Source organism: Cololabis saira, chromosome 19 (assembly GCF_033807715.1).
Source record: "Cololabis saira isolate AMF1-May2022 chromosome 19, fColSai1.1, whole genome shotgun sequence".
In the NCBI taxonomy this organism is placed as follows: Eukaryota; Metazoa; Chordata; class Actinopteri; order Beloniformes; family Belonidae; genus Cololabis; species Cololabis saira.
The window spans coordinates 7,436,781-7,461,312 of record NC_084605.1 but is presented as its reverse complement, the minus strand read 5'-3'; the positions used below and the strand labels follow the sequence as shown (position 1 = coordinate 7,461,312).

Here is a 24,532-nt window from a genome sequence, read left to right as displayed (position 1 = left end):
CTGTACACAAACAACAACTGCTTCCCCTTCTGTTCTGTTGATGTTTGTCTCCATGCTGGTCTCTGGAGACCAGTGGACTGTCAGTCTGTCCAACATGGGTCTGATGTTTGTCTCTGTGGTTTCAGTCTGATTGTGTCCTTCATGTGATCTTCTGTTCCAGCTGCTGGAGGACAACATTGTCATGTTTGTGAAGAACGAGCTGAAGAAGATGCACAGGGGTCTGAGTCCAGATTACCCAGAATCCCTAGAACATCTGTTGCAGGGTGAGGATGAAGAACAGAGGAGGAGCAGCAGAGAGGCGTTTGTGAAGATCACAGTGAACTTCCTGAGGAGAATGAAGCAGGAGCAGCTGGCTGAGCGTCTGCAGAGCAGTAAGAGGATTTCTCTGAACATTTAGGCTGCTGGATGAATGACCAGAATGCCTCAGGAGATGAACAACATTCACAGATCAGCCACAACATTAAAACCACTGAAAGATAAAGGGAGGGACTCTGTTCATCTTGTTCCAACAATGTTCTACTGGAATCAAATCTGCATTCTTTATCCACATGAAGGTTTTTTTGACCATTGACACCCACCTAAACATTTCTGCAGACCAGTTGCCCCCACATGGTACCAGCACCCCCCTACAGTATCACCTCCCTGTACAGGAGAGCAGTGGACCTCAATATATATGTTTAACCCACTAACACCACAAGATAACTGAAAGATTTTATTCCTGGTTTTCCTCTTCAAGGAATCCTGCTGAACTCCAGATTGTCTTGATGGTTCTACAGATTATTGGATCAGATCATCTTCTGGTGTTTTCAAATGCTAAACGTGGAAAATCCACTTCACAGACACCACAACAATAACAAGAACACAACAACCCACAACCCATCAGGGCTGTACTGCTAACATCCTGGTACTAGAAACTCCCGGACTCTCAGATGTTCTTGTCACTTCCACGTCCTGAATGTTCAGAGGTGTTTTGGTGGTAAAAATGATTCTACTTAATATTGGACACCGGCCCCACCCCCCGGGGGGGTGGGGTGGGGCCAGGTCCGGGGATCGGGCCTCCCCTGGCCGGGGTGTGCACGGGCGGGATCAGCGGCGGGGTGGCACCATTCCCAGGTGTCTATGTCTTATGTTGTCAGTATGAATGGGGGGATGTTGGACCATTTCCCCCTCCGTCTGGGGGCTCCGGCGGCGCCGGGGGCACCCATGGAGGTACGGTGGGGCCCTGGCCCGGCTCGGAGGGCCGGCCCCCGTCTACTGGATGGCCGGTGGGGGAACGTGGGTGTCTTACTCTGCTGGTCCTGCTTCCTGGCTTCGGCCTCTGCTCCCCCTCCTTCCCCCCCTACACGATTCATACGCACATAGGCGAAGGGGCGGGGGGTCCGGGTCGTGGGGGGCATTGTCCCGCGTGGCCCGGCACTCCCCGCCTCACGGTTTTAACAGCAATGTAGACACTGCACATTCAACACTTAATAAATACATTTGACAAGGACACGTAGTTCGGGAGGGGGGGGTCGGTGTCAAATCGATACTTGGCCCTCCCCCTCCCTGTTTTTATGGCATTAATCACATGCACTCAACACCAGGGGCGGGAGGGGGTCCCACATCACCCGCGTTCCCTCGCCGGCCTGGGATAGGTGGGTCGTGATGCCCGGGCCTGGCGGGGCTCACCGTGCAGCCTGGGGTGCCTTCTGGCGGTGCTGGACCCCCCCGGGGAGGGGGAAACGGTGCGTGACTGTGTGACTGTGTGTCTGTGTCGGTGAGAATGCGGTGTGGAAGGGTCCTGCCATGGAGGATTTGAGCCTCCATTGGCAGTACAACAAAACTTAATAATTTATCAATATTATATTATACAAAGATGGTTATTATTATTATTATTATTATTATTATTATTATTATTATTATTATGTATAGTATATCTTATTATTAGTATAGGTATCGGATAGGTGAATGGATGAATGAATGGAATGCCTGGGTCTGGGGCCCTCCGTCGTCGGGCCTGCGCGGGTGTCGCCCTGTTGGGGGGTTCCCTCTCTCCGGGCCCGTCTCCGGTCCCCCCCGCTGCCTCGGCGGCGGGGCGCCCCTCTGGTCTTGGAGGGCCACTTTCGTGGGGGCGGGTGCACCTGCCCGCGTCGGCGGCCCTGTCTCTCCGGGCAGGCTGGCCCCCTGCCGGGTGTGGGTCGTTGGCCTGGAGGGTGAGGGCCTCCTGGCCACGTGTCCGGCCCGGACCGGGTGGCCGGGGATTGCCTGGGTCGCGGTCTCTGGCTGCTTCTTCCCCGAGGGGACCCGCCCGCGGGCCCCCTCGGCTGCCGCCGGGGGGGGGGGGGGCTCGCAGGCGGTGGATTGCCTCCCTCCTACTTCTCCCCTCTGTGGGGTTGCTGGTGGCCTGGGTTCCGGGTTCTTCCTTGTTGGCCTCTGGTCTTGCGGGTGGCGGGGTTGCTCCCCCCCCTCCCCCACTATAGATACACTTCAGGTGGAGCTTTGTTTGGTTTATTACACACACACACACACACACACACACACACACACACACACACACACACACACACACACACACACACACACACACACACACACACACACACGCACACACACGCACACACATGCGCACACACACACACATAGCCACAAAGACATGTACACACGCATGCACACATACACACACACACACACACACACACACACACACATATAGCCACTCAGTCACATACATATACACACACACATACACAGCCACACAAACATACACACACACACACACACACACACACACACACACACACATAGCCACAAAGACATGTACACACACACGCACGCGCACACACACGCACGCACACACACACATATACACACACATACACACACACACACACACACACACACACACACACACACACACACACACACACACACACACACACACACACACACACACACACACACACACACACACACACACACACACACACACGCATGATCATATACATACACGCATACACACACATAGACATACACACTGGCTTGTTCACCTGCATGCTTGCTCTGTAGTTTTTGGGGTTAAGTAGCGGTAGCGGTAGCTTAGCTTAGACTGCGATCAGATCTCAAGATTTGGGTCGATTGCTGTTCGTGCTTTGGTCGGCTCCGTGGCACATTTCCAGTGCTTGACGTGTGTCTCCGTGTGTTCCTGCTTCCTGGATTGGCAGTGGATGTCGTCACCCCCGCCCCCCCCCCCCCCAAAAAAAAAAAATCACTGGGTTTGTATGTGTATATTTATGTATGTGTATGCATATGTATGCGTATATATATGTATATATATTAAATATAGTAATAATGCACATATATATGCCTTTGGTTTCTACCGTCATGGTATCAATCATTAATATGTGTGCAGACAAGGTAAAAAAAAAATAAAAATAAAAAATTGGACAGCTCATCGTAACGTTAGAGTCGATCAGTGTCGGTTCACATCCTGATTCTTTAGGAGAATTGAGTTGAACTTTATAAAACACTAATTGTTTTTTTCCCCCCACTTTTATTAAGGTACTTTTGCTGAAGTTTATAAAAACCAGCTGAAGTCTAAGCTGAAGAAGAAGTACCAGTGTGTGTTTGAGGGGATCGTTAAAGCAGGAAACCCAACCCTTCTGAAGCAAATCTACACAGAGCTCTACATCACAGAGGGAGGGACTGGAGAGGTCAACGATGAACATGAAGTCAGACTGATTGAAGCAGCATCCAGGAAACCACACAAAGCAGAAACAACCATTAGACAGGAAGACATCTTTAAACTCCAACCTGGAAAAGATGAACCAATCAGAACAGTGATGACGAACGGAGTGGCCGGCATCGGGAAAACAGTCTTAACACAGAAGTTCATTCTGGACTGGGCAGAAGGCAAAGCCAACCAGAACATCCAGTTACTGCTTCCATTCACCTTCAGAGAGCTGAATGTGCTGAAAGAGAGAAAGTTCAGCTTGGTGGAACTTGTTCATCACTTCTTCACTGAAACCAGAGAAATCTGCAGCTTTGAAGGTTTCCAGGTCGTGTTCATCTTTGACGGTCTGGATGAGAGTCGACTTCCTCTGGACTTCCACAAAAATGAGGTTGTGACTGATGTTACAGAGTCCACCTCAGTGGATGTGCTGCTGACAAACCTCATCAGGGGGAACCTGCTTCCTTCTGCTCATCTCTGGATCACCACACGGCCTGCAGCAGCCAATCAGATCCCTCCTGAATGTGTCTCCATGGTGACAGAGGTCAGAGGGTTCACTAACCCACAGAAGGAGGACTACTTCAGGAAGAGGTTCAGAGAAGAGGAACAGACCAGCAGGATCATCTCCCACATCAAGACATCACGAAGCATCCACATCATGTGCCACATCCCAGTCTTCTGCTGGATCACTGCTACGGTCCTGGAGAGAGTCCTGGAAACCAGAGAGGGAGTGGAGCTGCCCAAGACCCTGACTGAGATGTACATCCACTTCCTGGTGGTCCAGGCCAAACTGAAGAAGGTCAAGTATGATGGAGGAGCTGAAACGGATCCACACTGGAGTTCAGAGAGCAGGAAGATGGTGGAGTCTCTGGGAAAACTGGCTTTTGAGCAGCTGCAGAAAGGAAACCTGATCTTCTATGAACCAGACCTGAGAGAGTGTGGCATCGATGTCAGAGAGGCTTCAGTGTACTCAGGAGTGTTCACGCAGATCTTTAGAGAGGAGAGCAGCCTGTACCATGACCAGGTCTTCTGCTTCATCCATCTGAGCGTTCAGGAGTTTCTGGCTGCTCTTCATGTCCATCTGACCTTCATCAAGTCTGGAGTCAACCTGCTGGAGGAACAAAACACCTCCAGGTGGTTTAGAATAAGAGCAGAGAATCAGTTCTATCAGAGTGCTGTGGACAAGGCCTTACAGAGTCCAAACGGACACCTGGACTTGTTCCTCCGCTTCCTCCTGGGTCTTTCACTGGAGACCAATCAGACTCTCCTACGAGGTCTGTTGGAACCAAAACAAAGAAGTTCACAGAACAATCAGAAAACAGTTGAATACATCAAGAAGAAGATCAGTGAGGATCTGTCTGCAGAGAAAAGCATCAACCTGTTCCACTGTCTGAATGAACTGAACGCTGGTTCTCTGGTGGAGGAGGTCCAACGGTACCTGAGGTCAGGACGTCTCTCCACAGATAAACTGTCTCCTGCTCAGTGGTCGGCTCTGGGCTTCATCTTACTGTCATCAGAAGATCTGGAGGTGTTTGACCTGAAGAAATACTCGGCTTCAGAGGAGGTTCTACAGAGGCTGCTGCCGGTGGTCAAAGCCTCCAAGAAAGTTGTGTAAGGACGAACATGGACACATCTGTTTTAATTTGATCACTGGTTGTGTTCTTGGAGGAAACCAGTTAAATTCACTGTTCAACTAAATTCAGGTTCATGTGGGACCAGTTCTCATCAATGATTCATCCCAGGAAACTTTACATGAAATGAGAAATGCAGCAATCACAAAGTTCAGGAAATTGCTCTCTGCTGAGGCTCTTGCTGGCTTGCTGATTGGGTAACGTACTGCGTCACTTCCTGGTGTTTGCGGTCTGCTGCTGTCTCACAGCGTTTACAGGCTCTGATCTCTCCCGACTTTTGTCTAAACTTATTGTTTTCTGGTAAAATAGTACTATATCTGGTACATTTCTGTCTTTATTTCAACACTCGCTCATTTTCTCCTCCGCAGCTTTCACTGTCACCAATCACCGATACATTTTCTGTCCGTTAGCATCTTAGCATGGTCTCTCTGTCTCCCACCATTTCACCTCTTTGCTGCTCAGTGTGTGAAATGTTTAGCTATTCCTCTGCCTCCTTTAGTGAAGACGGTAAGTGCTTAAAATGTAGTTTATTTGCAGGGCTGGAGGAGAGGCTCAGTCAGAGGTCCAGTTCCGCCAATTTGACCATAGTCCCGTAGACTCGTCAGCTAACCAGGCTAAGCTAGCGGCGGACCGGCCTGTAGCAGCAGCCGCTAGCCGCTCCCCTGCAGCTCCCGAGCAGCCGGCCAGTCAGGGCCAGTGGGTGACGGTTCGGAGGAAGCGTAGTCCTAAAGGGCTCACGGAACACCACCACCCGATTCATGTGTCTAACCGATTTTCCCCACTCAGCGACACACCCATTGAGAAGCCGACCCTGGTGATTGGCGACTCCATTGTCAGGCATGTGAGGCCGACTCCAGCGACCATAGTTAGGTGTATCCCGGGGGCCAGAGCGGGCGAGATTGAAGCAAATTTGAAGCTACTGGCAAAGGGTAATCGTAAATATGGTAAAGTTATCATCCATGTCGGAGCTAATGACTCCCGTCTTCGCCAGTCGGAAGTGACCAAAATAAATATTGTCTCGGTGTGTAACTACGCCAAAACCATGTCGGACTCCGTAGGTTTCTCTGGTCCCCTGCCCAATCTGACCAGCGATGACATGTTTAGTCGCATGCTCTTGCTCCGTCACTGGTTGTATCAGTGATGTTCAGAAAACGATGTGGCTGTCAAAGGGGTGGTTCTTAAAGTTATGGTAATAAAATAACCCAAGTCCCCAAGGAAATACTTTTCAGTTCTTTGAGGGTGAGCAGTACCTAATGACCCACAAACACAAGTGCAGCAACAAACATTTATTGTGCAAAGACTGTTAACATAAAATCAAGGGTGGGGAAAATGTCTCTTAAAATGGCCAATCCTTAAAAGGCAAGGGTTAAAAACAAACAGTCAAAGTCAATCCGTTCAGGGGCTCACTGTCTTATTCAAAGACTGTCCTCTAGCGCCCCCTCTTGAATCCATAGCAGTCAGGCCCACGCCAACAGGAATCCCTCTGCTACACACCTCCAGTCTACACTCTTTGACCCTGGAGCAAAGAATCTGCCCTACAACCACAGAATATTTTGTTTGGCTATCACAAAGTGGTTCGGCTTGCAACAGCCAGTGTATTGGTTGGAGAAACTCACAGCTTTTAGGCAGAAGTTCCTCCTTCTGCCACTAGCGTCCAAAGGCCTCCAATACACTGTTGCGTCCGTTTTCCGGTCCGTCCGGGTCCGCCGGGGGCTCCCCAACAACCTGGGCCCCCATGGGCCTCTGTCCGTCAGTCCATTCTTCCAGCTTTAATGTCTCTCTCCGAATATCTAGGGGGAAGGGAACAATCCCCTGGTTCACCATTGGTCTAGGGGGGCCAGCCTGCAGTAGTTCATTGGCCACTGCAGCTGTCAGTCAAGATCCAGTTCACTGCCTTAATAATGTTCAGCTGTGTCTAATCAACTCAAAAGGTAATTGCATGTCAAACTCAAAACACAGAAAAAGTTACATTTCAAACAATAACAGTAACTAAACAAAGCAACAAAAACATCCATGCAAGTAAAATGTTTAACACAATTCCAAAACAATAAATAAATATACAATTAAACACAGCATGACACTCAGCATGACATGGCCTTTATTGACAATTGGGAGACGTTCTGGGGAAAGCCCGGTCTGATTAGAAGAGACGGCATTCATCCCACCCGGGTTGGTGCTGCTCTTGTCTCTAGTAATTTGGCCTGTTTTATTAGACCCTCCCCCTTGACAACGCAGGGTCCAGGCCAGGATGCAGAGCTGCAATTTAAGACACTTCTCTGCTGCTTCCCGAGGACCAACGCCTCCCAATAAAACTGTAGGATTGCATTATGTAATTGGCAACTCTAAAACTATAGGATTACATGATGTAATTGGCAACTCTAACCAGGTGCCTAGCAAAATAGAAGTGGTTGCAGTTCCCCGCCCTCCAAAAGTTCACCAGGTGCGGCGTTTTGGAGGCATTAACCAAAATAACCTTGTGAAAATTAAAACCAATGCACATTTGGTACCAATAAGAGACCAAAAAATTAGATGCGGACTACTAAATATACGATCGTTAAGCTCCAAATCTCTGTTAGTAAATGATATAATTACAGAGAGCAGGAGTGATATTTTCTGCTTAACAGAAACATGGTTACAGGAGGAAGAGTATGTTAGTTTGAATGAATCGACTCCGCCCGGCTACTTTAATCATCACATTCCTAGAAACACGGGTCGAGGCGGAGGAGTCGCAGCAATTTATAACTCCAGTCTCCAAACAAAAATTGAACCTAAGTGCAATTATAATACATTTGAAAGCCTCACGCTTAGTCTGAAATTTCCGAGCTGTAAATCAGAGAAGCCAGTTGTGTTATTGGTAGTGTACCCCCCTGCTGGTGCTTATGTAGAGTTTCTGTCTGAATTTTCAGATTTCCTTTCTGGATTATTGATCAGTACAGATAAATTCATCATAATGGGTGATTTTAATATTCATATGGATGTTGAAAGCGATAATCTTAAATTAGATTTCAATTCTCTTCTAGAATCAATGGGTATCTCACAAAAAGTGGACAAACCGACGCACTGTCTTAATCATACTCTCGATCTCGTTCTCACCTACGGTGTTGAAACTGATGGTCTGTTGGTGTCACCTGTAAACTCCCTTTTATCCGACCACTATTTAGTAACGTTTGAATTTAATATTGTTGATGTTGAAGTGCAAAATAGGAGGTATTATTTTAGCAGATGTTTGATTGATGAAGCTATTGTTAAATTTAAGGAGGCCATTGCTCATCTTACGACAGTGGAAAATAGTGAAGCAGTAGAGGCCAGTGACCTGGGTCCTACCTCTGATGTTGATTTTCTTGTTAGTAACACTGCTGATTTCTTGCATTCAGCTTTAGATGAAGTTGCTCCTTTTGAAAAGGAGGGTTTCTAGCCACAGGAGCTTAACTCCCTGGTATAATTCAGATATCCGCATGTGGAAACAAAAAATGGAAAGGAAGTGGTACTCTTGTAAGTCTGTAGACTCCTATCGTGAATGGAGAGATATTTTAATAGTATATAAAAAAGCCATTCGCAAAGCCAGAACAGCTTATTATTCAACGTTGATAGAGGATAACAAAAGTAACCCACGTTTTCTGTTCAGCACTGTAGCCAGGCTGACAAAGAGTCACAACTCTGTTGAGCCGTACATTCCTGCACCTCTCAGTAGTGAAGACTTTATGAGTTCCTTTAATAGTAAAATCATGAGAATGAGAGAAGAAATCAACCAGCCGGTTGTGGGTGTTTCCTCAGCTTTAGCGACTTCCCTAGGCTCTGACTCGTCTCTAGACTATTTTGATCCTATAGACCTCCCTGAGCTGACCTCACTCGTCAATAGAGCTAAGTCAACCACTTGTATGTCAGATCCCATCCCGATTCGACTATTCAAAAATGTTTTTTCTCTTATTGGTACGACAATACTAGACCAAATCAACCTATCCCTAAACTTAGAATATGTACCACAGGTTTTCAAAGTGGCAGTAATTAAACCTTTACTTAAAAAACCTTCTCTTGACCCAGACACCTTAGCTAATTATAGGCCAATTTCCAACCTTCCATTTGTATCTAAAATTCTGGAAAAGGCAGTTTCAAGCCAGTTATGTGACTATTTGTATAGAAATGATCTGTTTGAAGTCTTTCAGTCAGGGTTCAGAATGCATCATAGCAAAGAAACAACACTGGTTCAAGTCACGAATGACCTCCTTATGGCCTCAGATAAGGGATTAGTGTCCATATTGGTTCTACTGGACCTCAGTGCTGCTTTTGACACTGTTGATCATGGCATTTTACTGCACAGGTTAGAGCATGTTGTTGGGATTAAAGGGACAGCTCTACGTTGGTTTAAATAATATCTATCTGACAGGTTCCAGTTTGTTCATGTACATGAGGTTTCTTCCGAACAGTCAAGGGTCTGTTATGGTGTTCCGCAGGGTTCAGTGCTAGGGCCAATCTTGTTCAGTTTATACATGCAGCCATTGGGAAGTATAATCCAGAATCACGGCATACACTTTCATTGCTATGCTGATGATACGCAGCTCTATTTGTCTATGAAGCTGGATGAAACAGAACCGTTAGTTAAATTTCAGGCATGTCTTAGGGACATCAAGGACTGGATGTCCAGAAATTTCTTGCTTCTAAATTCAGATAAAACAGAGGTTATCATTCTTGGTCCAGAGCATCTTAGGAAGGAATTAGATGGTGTTGCGATGGCTTCCAGTGCAACTGTGAGAAACCTTGGTGTTGTTTTTGATCAGGATTTGTCGTTTAAACCATATGTTAATCAGGTTTGTAAAATAGCATTTTTCCATCTCCGTAATATTGCAAAAATTAGGAAAATCCTCTCGCAGAGTGATGCAGAAAAACTAGTTCATGCGTTTGTATCTTCTAGACTGGATTACTGTAATGTGTTGTTAGCAGGATGTCCAAGTAATTTGCTGAATAGGCTCCAGCTGATCCAGAATGCAGCAGCACGAGTACTGACAGGAATCAGCAGGAGAGACCACGTCTCTCCAGTGTTAGCGTCACTCCATTGGCTACCTGTAAAATTCAGAATCCAATTTAAAATTGTATTACTTGCATATAAAGCCCAAAACGGCTTAGCTCCGCAGTATTTACAAGACCTGATAGTGCCTTATGTTCCTGGCAGAGCTCTCCGCTCTCAGAGTGCAGGTTTACTCGTAGTTCCTAGAGTATCTAAATGTAGATTTGGAGGGCGGGCGTTCTGCTATCAGGCACCATTACTATGGAACCAACTTCCACCTGGGTTAAGGAGGCTGACACCACCTCCACCTTTAAAACTAAACTTAAAACCTTTCTGTTTAGTAAAGCCTATAGTTAGTGTTTAGTAAACCTCTAGCTGGTGTTGGTAAATCTCTAGGTAGTGTAAACTCTAGTGTGTTAGAGTCAGTAGTCATAGTTGCAGCTATAGAACAAGACTATAATAATAAATATAGCTTTGCGGTAGATATGCTGCTATAGGCTTATGCTGCAGGGGGGCACCGACATGATCCGCCTGCCTGCGCCCCCCCCCCCCCTTCTGGTCATCCCCTTGCTGCTTCCGCCTGCCTGCGCCCCCGCCCCCCCCCCCCCCCTTCTGGTCATCCCGTTGCTGCTTCCACCTGCCTGCCTGGATCTCTGGAAAGCGTCTAGAACAACATCTGTTGTATTAGACGCTATATAAATAAAATTGAATTGAATTGAATTGAATTGATCCAGACTGTAGTGCAGCAACACTTGATAATTGATTTAATCAATATTCATTTAAATTCTATGATTCATTCATTTGTTGAATTTAATAATCAATGTTTAAATTACATGATTATGTATCTTTTATCTCCTCTGCAGGTTGAGTGGTTGTAACCTCTCAGAGGACATCTGTGCAGATCTGTCCTCAGTTCTCCGCTCTCAGTCCTCCAGTCTGACAGAACTGGACCTGAGTAACAACCACCTGCAGGATTCAGGACTGAAGAAGCTGTGTCCTGGACTGGAGAGTCCACACTGTCACCTGGAGTCTCTCAGGTCAGAATCCACCAAGTGTTCAACTGTTGACCGTTAGAACTGTTGGTTTGGTTGTTTTATTAGATCCCCGTTAGCTGCTGACCTTTCACAGCAGTTTCTCTGGGGTCTCATCAGAATCATCAGCTGAATTAACACATTATCATAAACTAAAATATATAAACATACTGTACATGCTCACAACTCAGAGACAACAGACACTAAGACACCTGCTCACAGTACAAAAATAACAACATTATAATCATTATTATGACTCTACATTCCCTAACTCAGGAATTTTCTCATTACACTCTCAAACAAGATATTAAGAAAAAACAAATCAATAGCTCACTTCTAAACGGTGCATTTTATTTTGCCTGAATAAATAGAAATAATTTGAGCTTCTTCTTAAAGCTTACCATATTATTATCTCCAACCCAAACAACCTGATCTCACAAAAATCCGTGAAATGCCCACAACCTCTCACCACTATTTTCCGTGGCACCAACACGGAAATGGTATAATTCCGTGTTAGCACCATGGATATTGTACCTATGCGAAGTCAATGGGATCCGTTGTCGTGATATATACACGGATTATTACATTATTATTATGTATATATTATTCTTTATTATAGTGGTTAAGTTATGAGTTTTTGACGCGCAAGTTACTGTTTGTTACTGTCAGTTTTTAAACGCTGTTTTAACAGTGTTTTAATGTTGTTTTGATGATTTTTAACAGTATTTTGACGGCGAGTATTTAACCGTGTTTTCTAGTATTTAACGTAAATTCGAGTATTTAACCATGTTGTTTGCTGTCGCCATGACGACGGAGGTGGCGTAAGTGATGTGAAATTATAATTTTGAGCAAAAACCACAAGCGTTTCCTACTTCTAACCAATCATAAGTGGTGCATTAACCTAACCAGACCTTAACCAGAGCGTTGTCTAGCCACAAAATATCATTTTTAATTGCTTTTGAAGTGGAGACAGGCGATATTTAAAGGGGACCTATTATGGCATTTAATGTGTATTTTAAACAGGCCTTGAATGTCTTAAAAACAATCTAAAGCTTGTTTTTTCTACATAAAACAAAAAATTCAGCCTGTGGGCCATGTCTCTAGTTTTACCGCTTCTAGCCTCATTTTTTGTGAGTGATTCTAAGGGGAGGGGAGGCTATGATAATGAAGCTCTGCGCTGATTGGCTGCTTGAATTACGTGTACCAGGGGAGGGAAAAAAGCCTCGCCCCGGCCAGAAGAGCCGGCTGCGTACACAAAGCGTGTCCCATGCGAGGGAACTTCGGTGACAAAATAAATTCCATTGCTTTATTTTTTTGTATTGGACTGTCCTACCTGGCCGCGAGTTTAACGGTTTCAGTGTGGACAGAGAGCGTCCGATGTCACGCAGCTTGAAGCGATAGTCGGACGCTCGCATGCAATTATGACACGGTGTGGGATCTTAAGCCTGAATTACGGTTCTGCGTTAAATCGACGCATACCCTACGCCGTAAGCTCTGCATTGGTGTGACGCAGAACCATAAATCAGGCTTTAGTCACCTGACGAGGGATCCGGGTCACCTCGTCTTCACACTAATTCACACAGAAAGATTTAATTGAATTCTAAACAGGTACACCACAGTTATTTACTCAGATTCCTCATCATTTCATTTATGTTACAAGACAAATTAATCATGTTAACTGTAAAGAAATCACAACACTGAATTTTCACAAATGGCAAATTTATTGTTAAAAAAATAAAAGAACATAAGTTGTATATAAATAACATGTATGCACTATTGCTGGCTCAAGGAAGGACCGTGTGTCTTCTGAAGGTGTCGTTGAACAGCTTCAGGTGCATTGCTTGGAAGATCTGAAACCATAAACAGAAGAAAAATGTATTACTAATAGAGATCCGGTGCTACCTAACGAGTGAGTGGCTCCTTTAGGTTACACTGGAGCCGCCGGAGCTGCTCACCGGTCCGGTCCAGTGAGTGGCCCCGGTGTGTGGCCTAAAATTAATTTTTACACATTTAACAAAATATATATTTAAAATATATTTACACAAATGTGTGTATCATGCCCTTAAACTACTATGTACACTCCTATTTTAGTATTAACAACCTCCATGTCTGTGAAAAAAACTATATTAGCTAAGAACTACATTTCCCTAGAGTCATGCTATACAGCTTTATGCTAATCAGTGCCATATTTGTAGTCACATTGGTTAGGGTTAAACCTAGAGTAACCCTAACCCTAACGTGTAAAAACGTTTTAATAAACATATATCAATTGAATATATCTATTATGTAGTGCATCTGAAATAGTAACTACATTTTATAGAGCTGATGTATGTTAGGTTCCTAAATCAACATACATAAATTAATAACTCGGAAAGACACAGAGACTGTTAGAAATGATTTTTCAGGCCTTCTGCAGAAGGGAAGCACAGTCGGAGCTTCCAGAGCAACATGGCCCTCTCGGATGCTCTCGACAAAATGCTTGCCGGCTCCCTTTTTGCATCAGGTATTTATTGAAAAACTGACAGGCGTCGGCTATGTTAAGACAACCAATGGTAGACAGTGGATGGACAATGGGAGGAAACAAACAGATAAACAGGACATTTCAGTTGAAGAACAACTAATCTATGATATGCAGAGCAAACAGACATCCTTTCTGTTGAGGGTTTTCCAACAGAATTGTCCAACTGCCCATGAGACAGTTGTGGACCAGTCCAAACCCCTGAGTAGTTTAGGGAGTGGCTGTTGTAACTGGTAACATGTGATAAGCCTTGTGAACAAACACAGTCAGCTCTCTGACTTGACTTAATTCTGATTCTAATGGTTTCATAAGCACAAAACTAATTATTAACCTCACATGTATGTGAAGGAATTGTAAATATGTTTGTTTATTTAGGATACTTAAAGGAGCATGAGGCTCCTTTTAAGAAATGAGACTCAATAGCGCCACCTTTCGCCACGACGGCCGTCGGGGGTACTGCAGCCAACAGCGAAGCCGGCACGGGAGAACGGGGAGAACGCGCATGCAGCGTCATTTGACGTCACATCCGCAGGACAGCGCGGGAAATTCCGGTCACAATTGCAACACATTTTGCAGCACACAGCCTGTTCAAGGCAACGGAGAGGAACGACCCACTCTGGGATAGGTGGGTCGGGGTACCCGGGCCCGGCGGGGCTCGCCGTGCAGCCTGGGGCGCCTTCTGGTGGTGCTGGACCCCCCCGGGGAGGGGGAAACGGTGCGTGATTGTGTGTCTGTGTCGGTGAGAATGCGGTATGGAAGGGTCCTGCCATGGAGGATTTGAGCCTCCATTGGCAGGACATTAAAACTTAATAATTTATCAATATTATATTATACAAAGATGGTTATTATTATTATTATTATTATTATTATTATTATTATTATTATTAGTAGTAGTATTATTATCATGTATAGTATATCATATTATTATTAGTATAGATATCGGATAGGTGAATGGATGAATGAATGGGATGCCTGGGTCTGGGGCCCTCCGTTGTCGGGCCTGCACGTGTGTCGCCTTGTTGGGGGGTTCCCTCTCTCCGGGCCCGTCTCCGGTCCCCCCCGCTGCCTCTGCGGCGGGGCGCCCCTCTGGTCTTGGAGGGCCACTTTCGTGGGGGGCGGGTGCGCCTGCCCGCGTCGGCGGCCGGGGCGGCTCTGTCTCTCCGGGCAGGCTGGCCCCCTGCCGGGTGGGGGTCGTTGGCCTGAAGGGTGAGGGCCTCCTGGCCGCGTGTCCGGCCCGGACCGGGTGGCCGGGGATTGCCTGGGTCGCGGTCCGCTGCCGCGGGATCCCTGGCTGCTTCTTCCCGCGCCGTGGGGGCTCGCAGGCGGTGGGTTGCCTCCCTCCTGCTTCTCCCCTCTGTGGGGTCGCCGGTGGCCTGGGTTCCGGGCTCTTCCGTGTCGGCCTCTGGTCTCGCGGGTGGCGGGGTTGCTCCCCCCCCTCCCCCACTATAGATACACTTCAGGTAGAGCTTTGTTTGGTTTATTACACACACACACACACACACACACACACACACACACACACACACACACACACACACACACACACACACACATATAGCCACTTAGTCACATGCATATACACAAACATACACAGCCACACAAACATATACATACACACACACACACACACACACACACACACACACACACACACACACACACACACACATACGCATGATCATATACATACACACACACACATAGACATACACACTGGCTTGTTCACCTGCATGCTGGCTCTCTAGTTTTTGGGGTTAGGTAGCGGTAGCGGTAGCTTAGCTCAGACTGCGATCAGATCTCAAGATTTAGGTCGATTGCTGTTCCCCCCCCACAAAAACAAAAAAAAAATCACTGGGTTTGTATGTGTATATTTATGTATGTGTACGCGTATGTATGCGTATATATATGTATATATATTAAATATAGTAATAATGCACGTGTGTATGCTTTTGGTTTCTACCGTCATGGTATCAATCATTAATATGTGTGCAGACAAGGGAAAAAAAAAAAAGGCAACGGAGAGATACGCTAGAGGGCTCATTCTTTTTGGTTTGGAACGCTTCATCTGACATTATTACTAGAAAACTTAAAACATATAGGAATTTCTTTCATAAATCCTGCCTCAATCCTGCCTCATGCTCCTTTAATTTGACGTCATGTAAATGACATTGATGTATTCACAGTGATTCAATCTAAGTTGTAAATGTACCTTTGTACGGTTTATTTTAATATTTACCGTTCAAAAGCACAATATATTTAACAGTTTACTTCCATGTAACAGTAATCAATCACCACGATTCATAAATTGAAATGTTAAATAAAGTTTATAAATAAAAAAAAATTAAAAAAACACGTCCACGTCGGGGCCTCGTCACGTGATCAGGATCTCCGCTCGTCACTCTATTACGTAGAGGGGATTCCCAGGGCATTCCCTGTGTTTGAAGGAATGGGAGAATGGTTAAAACAATTAATTTAAATATCGCCTGTCTCCACTTCCTGGTTCAAAAGCAATTAAAAATGATATTTTGTGGCTGGACGACGCTCTGGTTAAGGTCTGGTTAGGTTAATGCACCACTTATGATTGGTTAGAAGTAGGAAACGCTTGTGGTTTTTGCTAAAAATAATAATTTCACATCACTTACGCCACCTCCGTCGTCATGGCGACAGCAAACAACACGGTTAAATACTCGAATTTACGTTAAATACTAGAAAACACAGTTAATTAAAAATCATCAAAACACCATTAAAACACTGTTAAAACAGCATTAAAAACATGCTTTTACAAACTGACAGTAACAAACAGTAACTTGCGCGTCAAAAACTCATAACTTAGCCACTATAATAAAGAATAATATATAGATAATAATAATGTAATAATCCGTGTATATATCACAACAACGGATCCCATTGACTTCGCATAGTACAATATCCGTGGTGCTAACACAGAATTATACCATTTCCGTGTTGGTGCCACGGAAAATAGTGGTGAGAGGTTGTGGGCATTTCACAGATTTTTGTGAGATCAGGTTGAACCCAAATGTCTGGTAATTCATTCCACGCCACCATCGCTCTGGGCTTCATTGTTTTCTGTCTTAAGTTACTTCTACATGGAGTCAACAGAAAACCCCCTGTGGATGCCTCATGAAATGATTGTGTGTGTCTGAAAAAAAAATGATAATCTTCTGTAGTTTTCTGGTGTTTTAGTCATAACTACTTCATTGATTAAAGTATCACCTGTTTAATCAAATGATTACCTTAAATTATCCTAAAACAATACACTTTGTTTTCTCCTTATTCAGAACTAATTTGTTTCTTTATCCATCTTCATCTGTCATCTGCGCAAGTGTTGTAGCTGTGGAGCCCTTGTATGCATGTTGATATACTGAATTTAACACTGTTTTTAAAAAAGTAATCTTGTATTTGCTCATATATTATTTCTTCCTTTATTTTACAGAGAATGGGTGATTAACTAATTGTTTCAAGGCTTTAACCTGAAAATTATTCTTTTGTTATTCTTTGGAAAAGAACTGTGGTTTTTATTGAAGGGATCTTTTAGGGTTTTAAAGTGTGTCTGAGTGAAGTTCATGTGAGTGGTTCACGTCTTACATGCATTCGTAATCAGTCACAGCTTCTCTTTGGAGAATCAGTTGGATCTCTGATGGTTTTAGACGTTTCGACATTGTGGACCAGAACATCTTGATAGACTGATTGAAGAACTTGGTGGAACTTACTAGCACTGCAATAACCTGGTTGGAGTCCTATCTAAAAGACAGATACTATTTTGTGTCTTAGTTAACTACAGATCAGAGCTAACAATCGCTAATCGTGTAGCCGAGTCCGAGTCTTTCCGAGGGCCCGTGAACGCAGCACGCTTCCTGCTTCCTGCTTCCTGTTGGAACTCACAGCAGCAGCAGCGCACGTGTGAGTGCACGCGGCGGCGATTTCTCCGTCGCGCCAGCGGCGACAGCCCCAGCCACCACCAGTGGCTCCAACCGGCGGCGGTACCGCCCTGCGGCGGTTCCGACCACCAGAGGCTCCGACCGGCGGCGGTTCCGACCACCAGAGGCTCCGTCCTGCGGCGGTTCCGACCTCCAGAGGCTCCGACCGGCGGCGGTTCCGTCCTGCGGCGGTTCCGACCACCAGAGGCTCCGACCGGCGGCGGTTCCGTCCTGCGGCGGTTCCGACCACCAGAGGCTCCGACCAGCGGCGGTTCCGACCACCAGAGGCTCCGACCGGCGGCGGTTCCGACCTACAGCGGTTCCGACCACCAGAGGCTCCGACCAGCGGCGGTTCCGACCACCAGAGGCTCTGACCGGCGGCGGTTCCGTCCTGCGGCGGTTCCGACCACCAGAGGCTCCGACCAGCGGCGGTTCCGACCACCAGAGGCTCTGACCGGCGGCGGTTCCGTCCTGCGGCGGTTCCGACCACCAGAGGCTCCGACCAGCGGCAGTTCCGACCTACGGCGGTTCCGACCACCAGAGGCTCCGACCAGCGGCGGTTCTGACCCGCGGCGGTTCTGACCCACGGCGGTTCTGACCCACGGCGGTTCTGACCCACGGCGGTTCTGACCCACGGCGGCTCTGACCCACGGCGGCTCTGACCCACGGCGGTTCCGACCAACGGCAGTTCCGACCAACGGCAGTTCCGACCAACGGCAGTTCCGACCAACGGCAGTTCCGACCAACGGCAGTTCCGACCACCAGAGGCTCCGACCAGCGGCGGTTCTGACCCGCGGCGGTTCTGACCCACGGCGGTTCTGACCCACGGCGGCTCTGACCCACGGCGGTTCTGACCCACGGCAGCTCTGACCCACGGCGGTTCCGACCCACGGCGGTTCCGACCAACGGCAGTTCCGACCAACGGCAGTTCCGACCAACGGCAGTTCCGACCAACGGCAGTTCCGACCACCAGCGGCTCCGACCAGCGGCAGTTCCGACATCCAGCGGCTCCGACCAGCGGCGGTTCCGACATCCAGCGGCTCCGACCAGCGGCGGTTCCGACATCCAGCGGCTCCGACCAGCGGCGGTTCCGACATCCAGCGGCTCCGACCAGCGGCGGCTCCGACCAGATGCGGCTCCGACTACCAGCGGCTCCGACCAGAGGCGGTTCCGTCCACCAGGAACTCCAACCATCCAACTCAAGTGCATAATCCTCGTGTGTGTTTGGTGAGACTCTGATATCTGCGTTGGTGAGTTAATTTCGATTTCCTTATGGGTCCTAAAAAGACCCCTGCCCCTCAGGAGGATGAGGTGGTGACCGTCACTGTTCTCAATGATATGCTAGAACAGCAAAAGCTATTTTTTAAAGAACTGATGGAGCTCCAAGAAAAGAACTTTAAATCTTTTATAGGTCTCATCATGGACTCTACCTCAAAAAGAGTTGATGATCTGGTGAAAACAGTATGTGAGCTGAAACATAGTCTGGAGTTCACTCAAGCAGAGACAGAGAGTATAAAGGCTGCAAATGTGTTGAACCAGGCAGCAGCTCAGTCGAGTACTCTGCTCCTCGGCCAACTACAGGCAGAATTAGACAAATTCTCCTCCAAAGGAGACTATTTGGAAAATCAATCCAGGAGAAACAACATCCTGGTGGATGGTATCGAGGATTCTAAATCCGAATCTTGGCAAGACACCGAGATTAAATTAAAGAAGATGATGTCTGATAAACTTGATTTGGATTCTAAACTGATTGAAGTTGAAAGGGCACACAGAGTTGGCACCTTCCTGCCAGATGGGAGACCCAGAGCTGTAGTTGCCAAGTTGCTAAGATACAAGGACAAGGAGGAGATCTTGAAAAGAGCAAAATGCCTTAAAGGTTCAAAGATCTTCATTAACGAGGATTTTTCTGAAAAAGTCCGCCTGAAACGGAAAGAGTTATTTCCCCTTCTCCTGGAAGAACGCAAAAAAGGGAACATTGCATATCTCAAATACGATCGGCTGATCTCTCACCCCCCTTCCCGCACATCGGCCTCTGCTGTAAAGTGAGGCTGACTGAGTCAATGGTGTATAAATGTGATTTTATCTGTTAATGTTTTCTTTTTCTTTCCTTTTTTTTTTTTTTTTTTATGGCTAATACACTCTTGGGTAATATCCCCCCCCTAGGTATAAACAACACAGAATCTGAGCTGCCATCTTCTGCTGAAGCTGTAGCTCTAACAACAGAGGATGACACTCAAGATCTTTGTAATTTTCTTAAGGATAAGATTTTCAATCTCGTTGAAGTAGATACTAATAATAAATATAACATCAACATTGATCCTGATCTGAATTGTCTTAAATATGCAAACAGATCTATTACAAGTGAATATTATAATATTAAAACATTTAATACATTTAAAGTGAGTATCAACTCTCACTCTATGTTTTCTACTTTTCACCTAAATGTACAAAGCCTTAATAGTCATGATAAGTATGACAATTTTGTTAATTATTTATCCTCACTGAATCATGAATTTTCTATCATTGCTCTCTCAGAAACGTGGCTCTCAGAAGCTACTAAATCTCAGTATGATTTGTCATTATATAATGCTGTTCACTCCTACAGATCAGAGAGAGTGGGTGGTGGTGTGTCAATTTACATTCACAACAAGTTTCAATTTTTTATTAGGGATGATCTTGCTTTCAAGCATCAAGCAGCTGAGATGGAGTCTCTCTTTGTCGAAATACCTTCATGTTCACTTTTTGATGGCAAAAATATTATAGTGGGATGTGTCTATCGACCCCCGGATTCAGATCTAAACATTTTTTGTGATAATATTGCATTAACATTAGACATAATCAATAAAGAAAACAAATTATGTTATTTATTAGGGGACTGGAACATTGACTTATTTAAGAAACATGCAGCAATTACTGAATTCCTTAATACCATGTACTCTAACTGTTTTTTTCCTGTGATTTATAGACCAACAAGAGTGACCACTTATTCTGCCACTCTTATTGACAATATTGTGGCAAGGTGCGTGCCACGGGGGCCCGACCGAAGGACGGAGAGGACACAGAGTTTCGTTCAGACCCTTTTATTTCTCACCCAAAACGTGCAGAAACACACACAGCTCCTCAGCAGCCGCCTCCTCCTGAGTCTCTGTCCTCTTTATCAAGGCTGGCAGGTTGGAGAGGCTGATGGGACACACCTGTGTGATTGCTGAGTGGTTGCAGCCACTCCAACCTGCCACACACCCCCAACGCCAACCTCGAGCCGGGGTCTGTCCGGCCGAGCATACTCCCCCCCCCCGCCCCCTCGGAGCGGGAGAGGAAGCCCAGAACCCCCCGGGCCTTCCTGGTCGGGGGGTCGTCCTCGGCGTCGGCCTGACCTGCGGTCCCGTCGTGGGGGTCGTCCCCGGCGTCGGCTCTCCCGCCGTGGAAAATGCGCTCGGGGCCGGGCCCATGGTGGCCTCGGGCCACACGGCGCGCGCACGACCGCCTCCTTCCCCTCCGCGACGCAGCCCTGCGCGGGCTGCTGGTCCGGCCCAGTCTCCGCCGTCGCTTGCGGCTGCGCCTCCGCAGCCGCCTTCCCAGCCAACGCCGCCTCCGCCTCCATCTCCGCCTCCGCCCCCGGAGCCGTCGCCTGGCGGCCCGCAGCTTCTGCCTCACGGCCTCCCAGCTGCGGCACCACCAGCGCTGCCGCGGCAAACCTCAGACGGGGTGCAGGGATGGGCCGCCCCGCGGGTCCCGCCGCCTCGGGAGCCGTCGCTTGGCGGCCCGCAGCTTCTGCCTCCCGGCCTCTCAGCTGCGGCGCCGCCAGCTCCTCCCGCGTTGCTGCGGCGGCCCTCAGACGGGGTGCAGGGATGGGTCGCCCCGCGGCCACCAGGGCTTCTATCGCGGCCAGCTGCCGCTCGCCCTGGTCCCGGAAGGCGGCCGCCATGCCCGCCATGGCCCGGGCGAGCGCGTCCAGGGCCCGCTCCATGCCCCCCCCTCGTCCGTCCTTCGAAGCCCCACGTTGGGTGCCAGTGTGGCAAGGTGCGTGCCACGGGGGCCCGACCGAAGGACGGAGAGGACACAGAGTTTCGTTCAGACCCTTTTATTTCTCACCCAAAACGTGCAGAAACACACACAGCTCCTCAGCAGCCGCCTCCTCCTGAGTCTCTGTCCTCTTTATCAAGGCTGGCAGGTTGGAGAGGCTGATGGGACACACCTGTGTGATTGCTGAGTGGTTGCAGCCACTCCAACCTGCCACAAATATCTTCACAAATTCTTTGAATAATGTTGCCCATTCAGGTATTCTGATAACAGATATATCGGATCACTTTCCTGTATTCCATATTTCTTTGCCAATTAAAAGTGAACATGTGGAAAATAACTACAACTTTAAATTTAGAATCTTTAACAAAAGAAATACAGAGAAGTTTCAGAGGTTGGTTGACAACATTACCTGGGACGATGTTTATGAACATTCTTCTGTCCAACTTGCTTATCAGTCATTTATGAGTTATTTTAATTCTGCCTTTAATCATTGTTTTCCCCTGGTTAAACCCAGGAAGAAAACTGGTGAAGGTCTTCGGAAGCCCTGGTTTACAACAGGTCTCAAAAGATCCTCTATGATAAAAAACAAATTGTATAAAAAATTTCTTACTAATCCTACTCCACTGAATTCTGCAATCTATAAAAAATATAAAAATAAATACATCCATCTATTGCGGATGTCTAAGAAACTGTACTTTTCAAATAAATTCAGAGAATCGTCAGACATTAGGTCCACCTGGAAGGTTGTCAACGAACTTCTCAACAAAAAAAAGTGTACTGCCCCTCTCCCATCTCAGTTTAAGAATGGTAAAAAGATACATGATAACCCTACCGATATAGCAAATGAATTTAACAGTTTCTTTGCAAATGTGGGTTCTTCTCTCTCAAAGGATATGGGAGTTTCAAGTAGTAATCATTTAGATTACATTAAGGGCAATTTCCCTACTATTTTACAGTTTGAAGATACTAACGAAACAGAGGTCTTAGATTTAATTTCTAATTTGAAGATATCAGCAGCTGGTCACGATGATATTGCTGCTTCATTGGTTAAATCAGTGTCTTTCTCAATTAGTAAACCCCTTATGTATATTTTCAATTTATCTCTGCAATTTGGGGAGGTTCCTCAAGACTTAAAAATTGCCAAAGTTATTCCCCTGCACAAATCTGGAGATCCAAGAATCTTTAATAATTATCGCCCCATATCAATTTTACCATGTTTCTCAAAAATATTGGAAAAACTGGTTTACAACAGAATGTTGCACCATCTAAACAAACACAATATCTTATACGAGCATCAATATGGTTTTAGAAAAAATCACTCCACAGATATGGCCCTTTTACAACTGGTGGAAAGAATCTATACTGCTATTAATAATAAAGAATTTGCTCTCGGCATTTTCATAGATCTTTCCAAAGCCTTTGATACTGTGGATTATACTATTTTACTTGACAAATTACATCATTATGGTTTCCATGATATTACTTTGAAATGGTTGTCTAGTTATGTTCATAACCGTGAACAATATGTGTATGCCAACGGTTGTTTTTCGTCCAATGTTAAGATGTCGTGTGGAGTCCCTCAGGGATCAATACTAGGACCCCTTTTATTTCTCATTTATGTAAATGACCTGGCTTCTGTATCTTCATCCTTTACACCAATCTTATTTGCTGATGATACCAATTTGATACTAACTCACAGAAATTTTGATTCACTTATTGAGCAAGCTAATTCTGGTATAGCAATGCTTTCAAAATGGTTCCTTGCAAACAAGTTGTCGTTAAATGTTAACAAATCTAATTTTATTGTATTTGCAAGTAAAAACAAAAAATATTGTCCGCAAAAAGCTAAGATTTCTATTGGTGGTATTGCAATCAATCAGGTTTCATCCACCAAATTTCTAGGTGTCTTTGTGGATGAGAATTTGTCCTGGAAAGAGCATATACATTCTGTAACTAACAAAATCTCTAGATCCCTTGGTATCATCAGAAGAATCAGAGGTTTGGTCCATCAGGCTTGTCTCGTTACTCTGTACTACAGTTTAATTTATCCTTATCTCATTTATGGCAACATTGTTTGGGCAAGCACATATTCATCAAATCTACACAAATTACTCATTACTCAAAAGAAATTTGTAAGAATAGCTACTTCTGCCTCCTATTTGGCCCCATCTGCCCCTTTGTTTAAAAAATTAAATTTATTATCCATCTATGATATTAACATACTTCAATCATGTGCTTTCATTTACAAATGCACTTATCTTGCAAATAGGCTTCCAAGTACTTTCAAAGATTTTTTTAAGACCAATTCGCAAATTCATAACTATAATACCAGACAATTTGAGGATCTCCATTCTTCATTCAGTCGTACCAATAGCAGTCAGTTCTCCATCAAAGACAGAGGTTCCTCACTCTGGAATTCTCATATACTTATCGCAAAATCTTCACTGTCTATTAATAGTTTTAAACAGAGATTGAAGACCAGCCTTATTGACCAAGCGTCTAGAAGTGCTTCCACCTAACGTGGACTCACTTCTGCACGTGCACACCGAGAAATTGTCTGTTTATATCCATCTTTTTTGAATGCTGTTTTTTTTTTGTTGTTTGTTTTTTTTTTTTTTTTTTTTTCTTGCTATTAGTTCAATACAATCTATTTTTTCTGGTGAGAACTTTGAATAAGCCCATT

At 45.9% G+C, this 24,532-nt stretch overlaps 1 pseudogene; it reads left to right on the top strand.

Moving 5' to 3' along the window:
- LOC133419549 (NLR family CARD domain-containing protein 3-like) overlaps positions 1-24,532 on the top strand; it is a 32,518-nt pseudogene that overhangs the window by 987 nt on the left and 6,999 nt on the right.